A 17,357-nucleotide genomic window follows, 5' to 3' on the forward strand; every position below is an offset into this window, starting at 1 on the left:
CAGCTGCCCGCATTCATGCTGCTGTAGAGGGCGCTGGACAATATTGAAGACGGCACAGGGCGGACGCTACCTCTCACTGCATCCACCATTGAAGAGTTGTCGGCCGAGGGCACCGCCCGCATTGGGTCTCCGGGGTTCGCACCTGATTAATGCTGGAGACGCGTGACTGGACGGGACGGGATGGATATCTACCACGCCCGATAATTGTCATTTGTCTGTTTATATGCCTCCATTAAGCATGCTCGTCGGCCGAGAAACCTACTCCAGCACCGCACATTGACGCACCCGGACGCCTCGCTTCACCGAAATCCGCTATATAAGGGCCGCCGTGCTCACCAGGAAGCGGCCGCCGTGGAGGCGCAGCTGCAGGTGATCGTGGAGGAGAGCAACACCAACTGCGCCTCCTAACCCACCGACGAACCATTAGCCGGCTTGGTGGGACGAAGGCAGTGCTGGCGCCACCATTTCCATCGTGGACCTCAAGTCCACCAGCAACGGACAGGTAGCAGACTCGTCCGAGGATGAGTAGGCCACGGGAGGTAGCGGTGCCTTGTGCCATGTGATTTAGGACACCTTCGATGCTATTTATTTTTCCTTTTGCCGATTTCACTACACAGTCACATGTATCTTCATCAAAGATTTATTTATATATTTTCACAAGGTATTGACCATATGCACAATAATCTCCATCATAATCACTGTGCATCCAATGTCTTTTTTTTTCCTATGATAGTATTTTTCATCAAAAATGAAACCAAATGCTGCATGTTTCAATAATTGGTGGATTATAATTTCAGTTTGTTTTAATATATAAAATAATGATATTAATACATTTGATAATTAACAAGCATGTGTGAACAAAATTCCTATTTAAGAAATCTGCCGATTAACCCGTTAACTGGCCAATTAATCATTACTCGTAGGGTCATCGAGTAGCCAATAAACCCAACAATCGGCCAATTAATTGATTAACTGGTTGATTAACTTGCAATTAGCCTATTAATTACCTACTCACCAACCAACGGGCCTAGCTACCAGTTAACCATTTCCTCAACATTGAACAAAACATAGAATCTTAGTGGCCCGTCCATTGACACGAATAGGGCTTCACGACTGAGTTCCTCGACCCCGCCAACCCTGGTTTATGACAACTAAAATTGCATCTCTTCACAACAAAAACTAAAGTTTGCTACGTATAGTGAAGCACAATCATTGTGGGGAAGATGTTATGGAGAAGAGATAAGGTGAGTTTCTAATATTTACCATCCATTCCAAGCATCACAAAGGGTGAGCATTATTATACAAAGGAATCAAGAACTAACCTGCTATATCTGTTTTGAGGAATTGACCACTAAATAATTTTCAGCTAGCTACATTTACAAAATGAGCTATCACGCATACTTATTGTGTTAGGATCACACAATGATTCGTTTCTCCTGGTGCAACGCACGGACACATTTTCTAATATGATACTAATTCAAGACCAAGTGCAAAACATCATTGTTGAATCACAAATATAAAGTATATTAACCAGTAAAGAAGCAATGTAATAGTTGTAAGATAAATCACACATAGATATATTTTTCTTTTTCTAAAATTTCCTATTTAGTTGTAGATAATTATCCTTTTTATTTACTTGAACCAAAAATAGACAACAAGCACATGATTGATCTAAAAGATATAAAAAATAATCTGTGATGACTCATGTTTTCGTTCTTATCTATTTTGTCCAATAATTGTTTTTGGTAAAGATAAAAAAATAACTTATATCATCATCACTGCAGGTTAGAGCATCTACAACCGCGAGTAGCTATTTCAGCCCTCAAAGTCTGCGGACGTGGCCAGGTGCGTCGACGGATAGTGACCAGTCAAACCACGCACGACGGATTCAAGCGCCATTTGTGCGGACGGAATAGATTTTGAGAGGATCAAGTCCGACCACCGTGGACTCTACAAAATCGAGTCGAATGTACTTAACTCAGGCATAATTCACGCAAAAACCTATTATTGGACAACCAAAATATGCCATTTCAATCAAACAGTGTGTAAACATACGATAAAAAACTTAATTAATCGGGGAAGGGCGCAGGAAATCACCATTTCCTTGCCGCCTACTTCGCCTTGGGGTCGGTGGTATTGCTTTGGCCTTCGTGTAGGCGTTGGCCGTCGGAGGGTCATCGTCATTGTCGTCGGAGTTTGATCCATCGTAGGAGTCGTCCGACAGGTCCATCTGCACCCCGGCCAACCTCTGGAAACAAAATATTACGTATGCACGCATGTGCATGTACTCCATGTAGGCTAGCAGACGCCAGAGACTATGGCGTCTTTCATGTATCCAAAAACGTCAAAATTGTCAAAAACAGAACAGTCTGTAGTAATCTGTATCAAACATATACTTCGGGAACCCCAAAAATTATGAAATAAATTGCTGGATCTAAGAAATTTGTCTATTAATCATCTGCAAAAAGAATCAACCTAAAAGCACTCTCCAGTAAAACATGTCAGCTAATCTCGTGAGCGCTAAAGTTTCTGTTTTTCACAGCAAGATCACATAAACTTCACCCAAGTCTTCCCAAAGGTTCTACTTGGCACTTTATTGAAACAAAAGCTATAAAACATGATTACTACAGAAGCATAATCATGTGGACACAAAAAAACAGTAAGGGTAAATATTGAGTTGTCTCCCAACAAGCGCTTTTTTAATGCCTTTTAGCTAGGCATGATGATGACAATGATGCTCACATAAAAGATAAGAACTGAAACATAACGGGAGCATCATGAAGCACATGACTAGCACATTTAAGTCTAACCCACTTCCTATGCATAGGGATTTTGTGAGCAAATAAATTATGGGAACAATGATCAACTAGCATAGGAAGGTAACACAAGCATAGCTTCAAAATTTTAAGCACATAGAGAGGAAACTTGACATTATTGCAATTCCTACGAGCATATGTTCCTCTCTCATAATAATATTCTGTAGCATCATGAATGAATTCAACAATATAACCAGCACCTAAAGCATTCTTTTCATGATGTACAAGCATAGAAAATTTTCTACTCTCCACATAAGCAAACTTCTTCTTTATAGCATACGTATCATCACAATAATCATCATAGATAGGAGGCATGCTTTCATCATAGCAAATTTGCTCATCAAAGCTTGGGGGACAAAAAATATCATCTTCATCAAACATAGCTTCCCCAAGCTTGTGGCTTTGCATATCATTAGCATCATGGATATTCAAGGAATTCATACTAACAACATTGCAATCATGCTCATCATTCAAAGATTTAGTGCCAAACATTCTATAGGTTTGTTCTTCTAGCACTTGAGCACAATTATCCTTTCCATCATACTCACGAAAGATATTAAAAAGGTGAAGCGTATGAGACAAACTCAACTCCATTTTTTTGTAGTTTTCTTTTATAAAATAAACTAGTGCTAAAACAAGAAACAAAAAGATTTGATTGCAAGATCTAAAGATATACCTTCAAGCGCTAACCTCCCTGGAAACGGCGCTAGAAAAGAGCTTGATGTCTACTACACAACCTTCTTCTTGTAGACGTTGTTGGGCCTGCAAGTGCACAGGTTTGTAGGACAGTAGCAAATTTCCCTCAAGTGGATGACCTAAGGTTTATCAATCAGTAGGAGGCGTAGGATGAAGATGGTCTCTCTCAAACAACCCTGCAACCAAATAACAAAAAGTCTCTTGTGTACCCAACACACCCAATACAATGGTAAATTGTATAGGTGCACTAGTTTGGCGAAGAGATGAAGATACAAGTGCAAAATAGATAGTAGATATAGGTTTTTGTAATCTGAAATAATAAAAACAGCAAGGTAACGAGCGGTAAAAGTGAGCGTAAATGGTATTGCAATGGTAGGAAACAAGGCCTAGGGTTCATACTTTCAGTAGTGTAAGTTCTATCAACAATAATAACATAGATAGAACATATGACAAGCCCTCAACATGCGACAAAGAGTCACTCCAAAGCCACTAATAGCGGAGAACAAACGTAGAGATTATGGTCGGGTACGAAACCACCACAAAGCTATTCTTTCGGATCGATCTATAAAAGAGTTCGTACTAGAATAACAACTTAAGATACAAATCAACCAAAACCCTAATGTCACCTAGATACTCCATTGTCACCTCAAGTATCCGTGGGCATGATTATACGATATGCATCACACAATCTCAGATTCATCCAACCAACATAAAAGTACTTCAAAGAGTGCCCCAAAGCTACTACCGAAGAGTCAAGAACGTGTGCCAACCCCTATGCATAGGTTCCCAAGTGTCACGAAACCCGCAAGTTGATCACCAAAACATACATCAAGTGGATCAATAGAAGAACCCATTGTCACCACGGTTATCCCACGCAAGACATACATCAAGTGTTCATAAAAGACTCAATCCGATAAGATAACTTCAAAAGGGGAAACTGAATTCATCACAAGAGAGTAGAGGGGGAGAAACATCATAAGATCCAACTACAATAGCAAAGCTTGGGATACATCAAGATCGTGCCATAGATGGAACACGAGAGAGAACACGAGAGAGAGAGATCAAACACATAGCTACTGGTACATACCCTCAGCCCCGAGGGTGAACTACTCCCTCCTCGTCATGGATAGCGCCGAGATGATGAAGATGGCCTCCGGTGATGGGATCCCCCTCCGGCAGGGTGCCGGAACAGGGTCCCGATTGGTTTTTGGTGGCTACAGAGGCTTGGGGCGGCGAAACTCCCGATCTATCTTCTATTCTAGAAGTTTTAGTGTACGTAGGTATATATGGGTCCAGGGAGAACGTCGGTGGAGCTATGGGGGCCCCACGAGGCAGGGGGCGCGCCCAGGGGGGAGGGCACGCCCCCACCCTCGTGAGCACCTCCCGTATCTTCTGACATGGGGTCCAAGTCCATCAGGTGGGTTTCCTTCCAAAAATAACTTCTCCAGTTGATTTCGTTCCGTTTTGACTCCGTCTGATATTCCTTTTCCTCGAAACACTGAAATAGGCATAAAACAGCAAATCTGGGCCGGGCCTCCGGTTAATAGGTTAGTCCCAAAAATAATATAAAGGTGGATAATAAAGCCCAATATTGCCTAAAACAGTAGACAAAGTAGCATGGAGCAATCAAAAATTATAGATACGTTGGAGACGTCTCAATACCAAAGCAGAGAAGTGCGGGCCAAAACTTATAATATTGGCGAGCTCATTCTACGCGTACCGGAGAAGAAGAAGGACAAGCTCAAACCCAAGTGGGAAGGTCCTTTCGTCATTGACAAAGTTCTCACCGGAGGAGCGTACTTCTTACGAATGCACCCCATAACAGACTCGAGCCGAACCCATGGAACGCGGCCAGACTCCGGAGATTCTACGCCTAGCGCCGAACTCAGTGTTCGTCTCCTTACCGCCTCCTTTTTAATTATGCTCCATCCCTTTTCCTTTCTCGACCTTTTTTCCTCTTCACACAAAGTATTTAATACAATATGGACTCTCGGATCACTCCGGCCGCACTATGTGTGTAAGCAATACCTGGGGGCTTCCTATATGGAAGCTAAAAACAATTACTCTAATGGCTTTTCGCCCATCACATATGCGTTTCTTTTTCCATATGTGCCTTTTCTTCACCATTATATGCATCGATATGACTTAAGATGTGGCCAAGCTGGGTTGCCTGGCTCTTGTGTTTATGCCCTACGTTCCTGTTAATTCGGCTAGGGCATAAGGGGAGCACCTCTGCGATTGTTACTGCCGGTTCAGCCGGATGTGTACCTCAGACTGGGTGAAGCCGAAAGCTAGCGTCCTTAAGAGAATATTCGGTCTGTGAACAAAAGATGTATTCATTTATTACAACATGAATCCCTAGAAGTTTTGTATCCTGCGCCCTTGTTCACAGTCCGGACATGTGCATCGTCGCATGCATACCCAGGGAAAGGAACCCATAACAGAATTATTCTCCCTGGAAGATGTTTCTTACTATCCATGTGATATAACATAACTAGTTGGGTACTTGTCTGTTCAAGCACTTATGACCCCTACGTCTGGTTTCCACGCATACCCCGGTTCTGTATAACTGAGCGGGTATTCGGACACACCCCGTACTGTAGGATCCAGGGGCTGAAGCGAAAAGGTCTGCCATGACAAATGATTTTAATCCGGCTAGGGACTACTTATGTCCATTGAATCACACAGTCACTTGGACTGACTATATTCCTTCTCTATACCATCCAACAGGCTATCTAGCTTACAATCCTGTTGAGAATACTTGGCGGCTAACGCTACCTGGTCATATACCAGACTCGCGGGAATTTCTTGCCCATCTGGCCCCGCTGGTCCTACTTCGGCCATATGGTTCGGGTCCAGCTTGGTGTAGCACGTCTTCACCATAGCCTAGGCTTCTCTTGCACCTTGACGGCAGGCTGAATCTTCCACAATCGGAAGCGCCGCCATGCTCCTTGAAGCATATCCACAAGATCCCCCATGCCATTCGGCAGGAAGCTTGATGGCCACAAGGCCTGAGTAACGCCCTGCATCACCTGCCGAGCTCGCTCGTGTAGTTGTGAGAGGTCTTGCAGTAAATCGATTGTAGATGAGGGCATCTCCTCCTTAGGGCGACCCGTTAACATTCCTACAAGCAAAATTATTTCAATATACCTCCTCGCCGAACTATAATACAGTTCGTCTAGGCACTTACAATAAATGCCGCGTCGAAGCCTTTTGTTCTCCTTCACGGAGTCCGCCAGCTGAGCGCGGATGTATTTTAATTCCACGTCCAAATTTTGCTAAGTTTCGTAGACAACCTCGTGATAGAGAATCACCTAGTAAGGATGAGATTATTGGTCTTGCTTCTATTGTCGTGCCTCGTACTAATCCGTTAGAACAATATTTGCTAGACCATGAAAATGATATGTTTATGAAGGAAAGAAGGGAAATAGATGAAGTGTTCCTTCAACAGGAACCTATTCTGAAACACAACCTATCCGTTGAAATTCTAGGGGATCCCTCTCCACCCAAGGGTGATCCCGTGGTTGAACTCAAACCATTACCTGATAATCTTAAGTATGCTTATCTGGACGAAAAGAAAATATATCCTGTTATTATTAGTGCTAACCTTTCAGAGCAAGAAGAAGAAAGATCATTGAAAACTCTGAAGAAGCACCGTGCTGCTATCGGATATACTCTAGATGATCTCAAGGGCATTAGTCCCACGTTATGCCAACACAAAATTAATTTGGAGGATGATGCGAAACCAGTTAGAGATCCTCAATGACGATTGAATCCTAAGATGAAAGAAGTGGTAAGGAAGGAGATACTAAAGCTCCTTGAGCCAAGTATAATTTATCCGGGTTGCTGATAGTGATTGGGTAAGCCATCTCCATTGTGTTCCTAAAAAGGGAGGTATTGCTGTCGTTCCTAATGATAGAGATGAATTGATCCCACAAAGAATTATTACAGGTTATAGGATGGTAATTGATTTACATAAATTAAATAAAGCTACTAAGAAAGATCATTACCCTTTAGCTTTTATTGATCAAATGCTACTATCCAAAAAGACACATTTCTGCTTTCTAGATCGTTACTCTGGTTTCTCTCAAATACCCGTGTCAGCGAAGGATCAATCAAAAACTACTTTCACTTGCCCTTTCAGTACTTTTGCTTATAGATGTATGCCTTTTGGTTTATGTAATGCACCTGCTACCTTTCAAAGATGAATGATGGCTATATTCTCTGACTTTTGTGAAAAGATTTGTGAGGTATTCATGGATGATTTTGCCGTTTATGGATCCTCTTTTGATGATTGCTTGAGCAACCTTGATCGAGTTTTGCAGAGATGCTAAGACACTAGTCTCGTCTTGAATTGGGAAAAGTGCCAATTTATGGTTAATGAAGGCATTGTCTTGGGGCATAAGATTTCTGAGAAAGGTATTGAAGTTGAGAAAGCTAAAGTTGATGCTATTGAAAAGATGCCATGTCCCAAGGACATAAAAGGTATAAGAAGTTTCCTTGGTCATGCCGGTTTTTATACGAGGTTCATTAAGGACATTTCTAAAATATCTAGGCCTCTGACTATTTATTGCAAAAAGATATTCCTTTTGTCTTCGATGATGATTGTGTAGAAGCATTTGAAATACTTAAGAAAGCTTTGTCACTGCACCTATTGTTCAGCCACCTGATTGGAACTTACCCTTTGAAATTATGTGTGATGCTAGTGATTATGTTGTAGGTGTTGTTCTAGGGCAAAGAGTTGATAAGAAATTGAATGTTATCGAGTATGCTAGTAAAACTCTTGATACTGCCTAGAGAAATTATGCTACTACTGAAAAAGAGTTCTTAGCAATTGTGTTTGCTTGTGATAAGTTTAGACCTTATATTGTTTATTCGAAAGTTACTATTCACACTGATCATGCTGCTATTAAATATCTTATGGAAAAGAAAGATTCTAAGCCTAGACTCATTAGATGGGTTCTCTTGCTCCAAGAATTTGATTTGCATATTATTGAGAGAAAGGGAGCTGAGATTCCCGTTGCAGACAACTTGTCTAGGTTAGAGAATGTTCTTGATGACCAACTGCATATTGATGATAGCTTTCCTAATGAACAATTAGCGGTCGTTAATGCTTCTCATACTGCTCCTTGGTATGCTGATTATGCTAATTACATTGTTGCTAAATTTATACCACCTAGTTTCACATACCAGCAAAAGAAAAAGTTCTTTTATGATTTAATACATCTCTTCTGGGATGACCCACACCTTTATAAATAAGGAGTAGATGGTGTTATTAGACGTTAAGTGCCTGAGCATGAACAGGAATAGATCCTACGCAAGTGTCACTCTGAATCATATGGAGGACACCACGCTGGAGATAGAACTGCACATAAGGTATTGCAATCTGGTTTTTATTGGCCTACTCTCTTCAAAGATGCTCGTAAGTTTGTCTTATCTTGTGATGAATGTCAAAGAATTGGTAATATTAGTAGACGTCAAGAAATGCCTATGAATTATTCTCTTGTTATTGAACCGTTTGATGTTTGGGGCTTTGATTATATGGGACCTTTTCCTGCCTCTAATGGTTATACACATATTATAGTTGTTCTTGATTACGTTACTAAGTGGCTAGAAGATATTCCAACTAGTAGTGCTGATCCTAACACCTCTATTATGATGCTTAAAGAAGTTATTTTTCCGAGGTTTGGAGTCCCTAGATATCTTATGACTGATGGTGGTTCACATTTTATTCATGGTGCTTTCCGTAAGATGCTTGCTAAGTATGATGTTAATCATAGAATGGCATCTCCTTATCACCCGCAGTCTAGTGGTCAAGTAGAGTTGAGCAATAGAGAGCTCAAATTAATTTTGCAAAAGACTGTGAATAGATCAAGAAAGAATTGGTCCAAAAATCTTGATGATGCATTATGGGCCTATAGAACTATATACAAAAATCCTATGGGTATGTCTCCGTATAAGATGGTTTATGGAAAATCTTGTCACTTACCTCTTGAACTTGAACATAAAGCATATTGGGCTATTAAAGATCTCAATGTCGGTGTCAAAACCGGAGGATCTCAGGTAGGGGGTCCCGATCTGTGCGTCTTAGGCTGATGGTAACAGGAAGCAAGGGACACAATGTTTTCCCTGGTTCGGGCCCTCTTGATGGAGGTAAAACCCTACTTCCTGCTTAATTAATATTGACGATATGAGTAGTACAAGAGTAGATCTACCATGAGATCATAGAGGCTAAACCCTAGAAGCTAGCCTATGATGATTATGATTGTAGTTGTGATTGGCCTTCTAAGGACCAACCTCTCCTATTTATATAGACACCGGAGAGGGCTAGGGTTTACATGGAGTCGATTACAAGGAAGGAAATACAATATCCGGATCGCCAAGCTTGTCTTCCAAGGAGAGTCCCATCCGGACACGGGACGGAGTCTTGAGTCTTGTATCTTCACGCTCCAATAGTCTGGACGATGTATATAGTCCAGCTGTCCGGATACCCCCTAATCCAGGACTCCCTCAGTAGCCCCTGAACCAGGCTTCAATGACGATGAGTCCGGCGCGCAGTCTTGTCTTCAGCATTGCAAGGCGGGTTCCATCTCCAAATACTCCAAACACTACTAGGGAAAACCTTATACGCAGAAATTTAGCAACAGCGCGGGTCAAAAAAGGGCGCTAGTGCTAGATAGCAGTAGCGATTGAATTAAAACCGCGCTACAGATACAACCTTAGCAGTAGCGCGTGTAGTGGCAAAAGCGCTACTACTAATATTCCCATTGCTAAAATGATAGGCTATGCATAGCAGTAGCGGGCTTAGAGGAAACGCGCTACCGCTAGGGAATAAGTAGCAGCGTGTTTCCAAGGAAGAGCGCTACTACTAACTGAAATAAAATAAGATGAAAAACAAATAGAAAAGTAAATGAAAATGAAAGAAATAGAAAAAGGATAAAGGAAAAAATAAAATGTAAAGCAAAATAAATGAAAAAGCGAAAAAACGGAGGAAGGCATAGCAGCAGCGTGTGTTTGTAAGAGGCGCTATAGCTAAGGTAGCTGCAACGCGTGTCCTAGACCCCCGCTATAGAAACAGAAAAGGAAATTAAAAAATGGAAGAAAATTACATAGCTATAGCAGCAGCGCATTTTGTAAAAACCTCTATAGCTATCTTAGCTATAGCGCGTTTTACCAAACGCGCTACCACTAAGTTTGACTTAACCAAAAAACCGTTTCCCCCCGGCCACCACTTCTCCCCCAAATCCCTCAACCCACCCCGCGCGCCGCCGTCTCCCCGATTCGCCTCGCCCCACTTCGACGCCGTCTCCTTCCGACGTCGACGCCACCAGAGCCGTGCGCCGTCGACGCCACCGGAGCCGCCCCCAATGCCACGGATCCGCGCGGCCTCGTCAACGCCACCGGAGCAGCCGTCGACGCCACCGGAGCAGCCGTCGACGCCACCGGATCCTTCCTCGCCACAACTGCCTCCCTCGCCGTCACCGGAGACGCCCCTGCCTCCCTCGCCGTCACCAGAGACGCCCCTGCCTCCCTCGCCGTCACCAGAGACGCCCATGCCTCCCTCGCCACCACTGCCTCCGTCGCCACCACCGGAGCCATCCTCTGTAAGCCCCCACCCCTCCTCTCTCTCTCATGCATAGGTTAGCTAGTTTAATTAGGTTAATTATCTAGGTTAGGGCAAAAATTTAGTTAGGTCTTTGACCTAGAAGTAGTTAGGTTAACTAGTTTAATTAGGTTAATTATCTAGGTTAGTGCAAAAATTTAGTTAGGGCTTTGACAGAGAACTAGTCAGGTTAACTAGTTTAATTAGGTTAATTATCTAGGTTAATTAGTGCAAAAATTTATTTTGGGCTTTGACAGAGAACTAGCTGTGTTAACTAGTTTAATTAGGGTTACTTATCTAGGTAAACTAGATTAACTAACTAGGTTAAATAGGTAGGTTAATTAGGTTCGTTGGATTAACAAGATAGGTTAAGTAGGTTGGCTAGGTTAGAGGAAAATTTTATTTTAGAGCATTAGGTCAGAAGGGTTAGAGAAATGGAGTTCCTTTGCAATTTAATTGGGTTCTGTCCTAGGCGGAGAAGGGTTAGAGATAATAATGTGTGTTTGTGTGAGAGAGAGGAATAGCTAGATCAACATAATTTGGCTTCTTTCCTAGGCAAAGAAGTGTTTAGTAAGGTCATTTTGAAAGGTTTTTGATTTTTGAAAAGACCACTATTTTTCAAGGAAAAGAATTTAGGCAAATTTTATTTTTCATTGAAGTGGTCATGTTATATCTTTTCATTGAAGTTGTTCAATTGTGCCCAAGTGGCTTTGTTGTTTCCAGGGAATGATGCTGAGTGGCCTATGTTTTGCCGGAATGTTGATTCATTTCTGTTCCGGCAAATTTCAGGTTCTCGATTTGTCCACTTTTTAGCAAAGGTCATGCCGAAATTTCCCGTGAATTTCGTCATGACTTGTGCTACAAACTATGACATATCGAGTGCCCGGGATTTGCCACACCAGGAAGGAGTCAACATTCCTGCAAAACAATAGTACTTTTTTATGTCATTATTCATTTTATTAGGTCTAGAATTAATTGACTAGATTTAATCATAGGAAACATGGCTAGCAACGATGAAGGACAGGGTTCTGGTGATTGCGACAACGTCTACCGGGCGGCAGACGAATTTTTTAGCCTTAGCAACGATCAACAGATGTTGTTGCTGGGCCCACTGGTGGCATCGGGGACTGAGACCGACACGCAGACAGGTGCTGAGACTGAGACCGGAGCTGAGATTCAGACCTGCATCGAGACCGGCGCTGAGACCGGTGCTGCCTCGGGGACCGGAGCCAGTGTAGAACCGATGCAAAGAGGCAACGGGTTCCTAACAAACTCAGGACTACTAGACTGGTGGTCACGGAGGTGGACGACGACAATTTTGAGCCAAAGGCATCCGAGAAACCCCGTGCACCATATTGTACACCATCGGTGAACAAAAGGTGGACGTGGGGAAGGCGACGATATTGGAGCCGAAGGAACCACTATTCCATAGCCGGCCGATCCCCCTGAACGTCTTCAAGGTTTCCGTGGCCAGTGTCAAACCGGGCCACGAGAATTTGCCTCCTCTAATACTAGTGGGGGATGACGACGAGACCCCACGGCGGCTTGGTGATTGTTGCAATGGGTGGGTCCTATTGTGGCCAAAGAGTCTGCTTCGTGTGGAGGCGGCCGGGAGCACACCCACGAGCACGCAGCCTCAGCAAGGTATGAACATCAACACCCCACCTACCCAATTAGCGTCGGGTGTCGGGTTGGGTGATAGCGCACGGGGTAAGGAGGATGCTCCGTTAGTCGCTGATGATGTCGCCATGGATGAGGATGACGATGACGATGGCGCTGAATAATATGTCTATACTGGCGCCTCCTCAGGGTTTGAGCGTCATGAGTCGGTGCCTGAATTACCGTCTCAATGTATTATTGACGACCTTCCGGTAATAAAGAAGTCTAGGAAGAGAGCGAGGAAAGGCAAAAAAGCTGATTCTATGATCCAATCGCCTCAGCAGCCTCGGCTTCAGGACCGTATAGATATCCCCGATGCGGATAAATGGCATATCCCCGGTCAACCATTCCTACCTGCAACAGCGCTACGGGCTAGATTCGGCGATATAAGGAGACTTCATGACGATGTGCTGCGGGTAGAGAAAGGCCTCATCGCCTCGAAAGATCCAGGATACCCACTCTACGTGGTTAACGTTCCGCGGAAATTGTCATACGTCGACAGCTTCCCCGCGGATAAGTTCTTCCTCCGATTCGATTACATATTCGACATGTTTCACGTGAAGAAGCTGGATTTTACGTTTGTCCGCCTTTATGCCTTGCACATGAACTACGCCATTGGGGTTGAGCAGATATGTCATATCTGTGTTGCTGACCCGTACTACATGCACGAGGGCTTCTTGGGAGTCTGTGCAGAGCAGCGTGAATATGCGAGGGATTACATCATCAGTTTCATGCTCGCCAATAAGGACAAGGAGGCGATTCTCGTGCCTTATCATCCCGTGTAAGTCATCCGCGCTGCTATCCTTCCTTTGATTTCAATAATTCATTTGCACGGTGGAGGCTAATTAATTTGAGGTGTACTTATTTTGCGCAGCGGCGGGCGCGCCGTCCTCATCATCCTCCACCCCCGATTCTCCCACGCTCTTTACTTGGACTCGTCGAAGAACATTCACAAAAAGGATTACACCCACATCAAAGATGTTCTCGACATTGCTATGTTTTACTACCAAGCAAGGGGTGGAGAGGTTAGGGACAAGAAGAGAAGGGGCGGCAGGGCCGCCTTCAGCCATAAGACCGACTTCTGCTGCATCCAGTAACCGAACGATTCTCTTAATGATGGATTCTGTGTCCTACACCACATGCTGGAGTACAGACGAGATCACCAGAACCTTCACATGTCACCTAGATCTCGCGATGCCCATATTCAGCAATGGGCAAAGGACATAGGAGATATCGAGGATCATCGACTTCAAGCTGAGTTCTATAACATCCAGCGCGAACTTGCCCAAATCATCATGAAGGAGGTCGTCGGAAAAACAAAGATGTTCTACGAAGAAGGACAAATGTCGCGGGAAGATGTCCGAACATGGGTAGCCGCTCAGCGTCTCGACCTGAAGCCTTCACTAGGCTCGGGGACTATCTCCCTGACATTGATGGATGGCACGACATGTTGGAGTGATTGTCGATATATGACAATGCGTCCGTTTAGTCCATACTTTCTGTATGACAAAACTTTGAGTTATGCATGGTGAAACTTTATTTGTGATGTAAATAAACCTTCCTCCTCCTCGACTAGCAAAAATCACTCTAGTTAGGGCATTTTGGGTACTATGAACTTTGTTATTTATGCTTGCGATATGTTGTTTCTATTTCTGCGAAGTCTGTCTCTTTCTGTTGCTCAACTATATATGTTGCATATCATCGACTCATGTGACGATGTAGGTGCATAGATCATAGATGGCGAAGAAGTGCTACGCCAGGAGTATATATACGACAAGTGGCCGGAGTGTCAGGCCCAGGTGTACCGGTTTCCGGTTTCCGAGCGACAGGCAGTAGTTAGTTTAGGTTCACGCTAATGCGAGAGAGGGATACAAACTCATGTACTCAAAGTGATAGCTCTTCTCGCGTATACCATTGTTTAGATGGATGACGATGTATTTGCAAGTAATCAAGACTTGTATCGCTATTTTTGAGATTGATGACGAGAGACCACTTTGTGTTGGATGATGATTATGATGATGACATGATTTGATGAGACTAATTGTATGTATATGCTATGATTACATTTGTATGTGTATGATATGCTAAAGATTATTGTATAAAGCCTATTCAAATACAAAACAAATATGCAGGAAAAAAACTAATAAAACTAGTAGTAGCGAGGGGGGGGGGGAATTTAGCAGTAGCGCCGCCTTACCAGTAGCGCTTTCCTGTAAACAGCGCTGCAGATAATATCAGTAGCGCCCTTTCCTAAAGCGCGCTACAGCTATTCATGTATAGCAGTAGCGTGGGACCACAGGCGCTACTGCTATACATTAGCTGTAGCGCCTTATTAGTAGCGCCGGCACCCGCGCTACTGAGAGGCCCAAAACCCGTGCTGCTGCTAGGCTTTTCCCTAGTAGTGAAAGTACCTGTTACGACGAATAGTGTCCGGCTTCCCATCAATGTTGTACTCATCGGCTTCAGTGACTCAATAATGACCATCTCCACGTGTCGAGCGAATGCAAGGAGCCGAGGAATTTTTGGCATTTGCCACCCCCGATCCTTCAGGCTGACCGTCTATTTGAAGAGACGGGAATTCTCAGATCTAAACCTCACTCTGCCTCCTCGAGCAAGCATCCAACAGAGCGCTCCGGAAAAAACCATTCCAACATGGCCGGTCGTCATAGCTCTTCTGCTCGCTCTCCTCGCTCCAAGCCGGGGGACTGGGAAGAGTGTTCAGTTCCTCATAGCCGTTTGATAGAGTTACAAACCCAAGGGTTTCTCCCACCGGCGTTCAGGAATGCAGTTTTGACATCCATTTGCCAAATTCCATAATCATAAAATGTGGAAATTGCTAACATCATTTGGACAAACTTAAGTATCGCTACGGGTGAGAAGGTCTCATCGTAGTCAACTCGTTGAACTTGTCGATAAACTTTTGCAACAAGTCGAGCTTTGTTGACAGTAACATTACCGTCACCATCAGTCTTCTTCTTGAAGATCCATTCATTTTCTATGGCTTGCCGATCACCGGGCAAGTCCACCAGAGTCCATTCTTTGTTCTCATACATGAATCCCATCTCAGATTTCATGAACTCAAGCCACTTCGCGGAAACTGGGCTCATCATCGCTTCCTCATAGTTAGTAGGTTCATCATGGTCTAGTAACATGACTTCCAGAATAGGATTACCATACCACTCTGGTGTGGACCGTACTCTGGTTGACCTACAAGGTTCGGTAGTAATTTGATCTGAAGTTTCATGATCATCATCATTAGATCCTCACTAATTGGTCTAGTAATCACTGGAACTAATTTCTGTGATGAACTACTTTCCAATTCGGGAGCAGGTACAAATACCTCATCAAGTTCTACTTTCCTCCCACTCATTTCTTTCAAGAGAAACTCCTTCTCCAGAAAGGATCCATTCTTAGCAACGAATATCTTGCCTTCGGATCTGTGATAGAAGGTGTACCCAACAGTTTCCTTTGGGTATCCTATGAAGATGCACTTCTCTGATTTTGGGTTCGAGCTTATCAGGTTGAAGCTTTTTCACATAAGCATCGCAGCCCCAAAATTTAAGAAACGACAACTTGGGTTTCTTGCCAAACCACGGTTCATATGGTGTCGTCTGAACGGATTTCGATGGTGCCCTATTTAATGTGAATGCAGCTGTATCTAAAGCATAACCCCAAAATGATAGCGGTAAATCAGTAAGAGACATCATAGATCACACCATATCCAATAAAGTATGGTTACGACATTCGGACACACCATTACGTTGTGGTGTTCCAGATGGCGTGAGTTGCGAAACTATTCCACATTGTTTCAAATGAAGACCAAACTCGTAGCTCAAATATTCGGCTCCACAAACAGATCGTAGAAACTTTATTTTCTTGTTACGATGATTTTTCGCTTCACTCTGAAGCTCTTCGAACTTTTCAAACATTACAGACTTATGTTCATTAATTAGATATACCCATATCTACTCAAATCATCTGTGAAGGTCAGAAAATAACAATACCCACCACAAGCCTCAACACTCATTGGACCGCATACATCGGTATGTATTATTTCCAATAAGTCAGTAGCTCGTTTCGTTGTTCCGGAGAACGAAGTTTATTCATCTTGCCCATGAGGCATGTTTCGGTAGCACCAAGTGATTCATAATCAAGTGATTTCAAAAGCCCATCAGCATGGAGTTTCTTCATGCGCTTTACACCAATATGACCTAAATGGTAGTGCCACAAATATGTTGCACTATCATTATCAACTTTGCATCTTTTGGCTTCAATATTATGACCATGTGTATCACCACAATCGAGATTCAACAAAAGACCACTCAACAAGGGTGCATGACCATAAAATATATTACTCATATAAGTAGAACAACCATTATTATCTGATTTAAATGAATAACCGTCTTGCATCAAACAAGATCCAGATATAATGTTCATGCTTAACGCTGGCACCAAATAACAATTACTAAGGTCTAAAACTAATCCTGAAGGTAGATGTAGAGGTAGCGTTCCGACAGCGATCACATCGACCTTGGAACCATTTCCGACGTGCATCGTGACCTCGTCCTTAGCCAATCTTTGTT

The sequence above is a fragment of the Triticum dicoccoides genome, chromosome 3B (genome assembly GCF_002162155.2).
Source record: "Triticum dicoccoides isolate Atlit2015 ecotype Zavitan chromosome 3B, WEW_v2.0, whole genome shotgun sequence".
NCBI classification, from domain to species: domain Eukaryota; kingdom Viridiplantae; phylum Streptophyta; class Magnoliopsida; order Poales; family Poaceae; genus Triticum; species Triticum dicoccoides.